The following is a 1030-nucleotide window of genomic DNA, read 5'->3' as shown; positions in this document are numbered from 1 at the left end:
GAACGAAATGACAAGTTATTTGGTAATGAGACTTGGGAGGATGAACCTTCTTTGCTCACCAAAGAACTAGATGACTTAACAAGGCAGAGATTACCTCAAAAGAGACAAGACCCTGGGAAGTTCTCAATACCTTGTACAATAGGCACCATGACCTTCAAGAAGGCTCTATGTGACCTAGGGTCAAGCATAAACCTCATGCCTCTCTCTGTAATGGAGAAGCTAGGGATCTTTGAGGTACAAGCTGCAAGAATCTCACTAGATATGGCGGACAATTCAAGAAAACAAGCTTATGGACTAGTAGAGGATGTTCTGGTAAAGATTGAAGACCATTACATCCTTGCTGATTTCATAGTCCTAGAGACTGGGAAGTGCATGGATGAATCCATCATCCTTGGTAGACCATTCCTAGCCACAGCAAAGGCTGTGATTGATGTTGACAGAGATGAATTGATCATTCAAATGAATTAAGAATCCCTTGTGTTTAAGGCTCAAGGATATCCCTCTCTAACCATGGAGAGGAAGCATGAAGAGCTTCTCTCAAAACAGAGTCAAACAGAGCCCCCACAGTCAAACTCTAAGTTTGGTGTTGGGAGGCCACAACCAAATTCTAACTTTGGTGTTGAACCCCCACATTCAAACTCTAAGTTTGGTGTTGGGAGGTTCCAACATTGCTCTGAACATCTGTGAGGCTCCATGAGAGCCCACTGTCAAGCTACTGACATTAAAGAAGCGCATGTTGGGAGGCAACCCAATGTTATATTTATTTATCTTCCTTTGTTATTTTATGTTATATGTAGGTTGATGATCATGTGAAGTCACAAAATCAATTGAAAAAGCAAAAACAGAATGAAAAACAGCACACCCTGAAGGAAAAACTTGCTGGCGTTTAAACGCCAGTAAGGGCAGCAAATGGGCATTTAACGCCCAGTCTGGCACCATTCTGGGCGTTTAACGCCAGAAAAGGGCACCAGACTGGCGTTAAACGCCAGGAATGGGCACCAAGCTGGCGTTAAACGCCAGAAATGGGCAC

Source organism: Arachis duranensis, chromosome 1 (genome assembly GCF_000817695.3).
Source record: "Arachis duranensis cultivar V14167 chromosome 1, aradu.V14167.gnm2.J7QH, whole genome shotgun sequence".
Classification (NCBI taxonomy): domain Eukaryota; kingdom Viridiplantae; phylum Streptophyta; class Magnoliopsida; order Fabales; family Fabaceae; genus Arachis; species Arachis duranensis.
Note: the sequence above shows the minus strand (reverse complement) of the source record.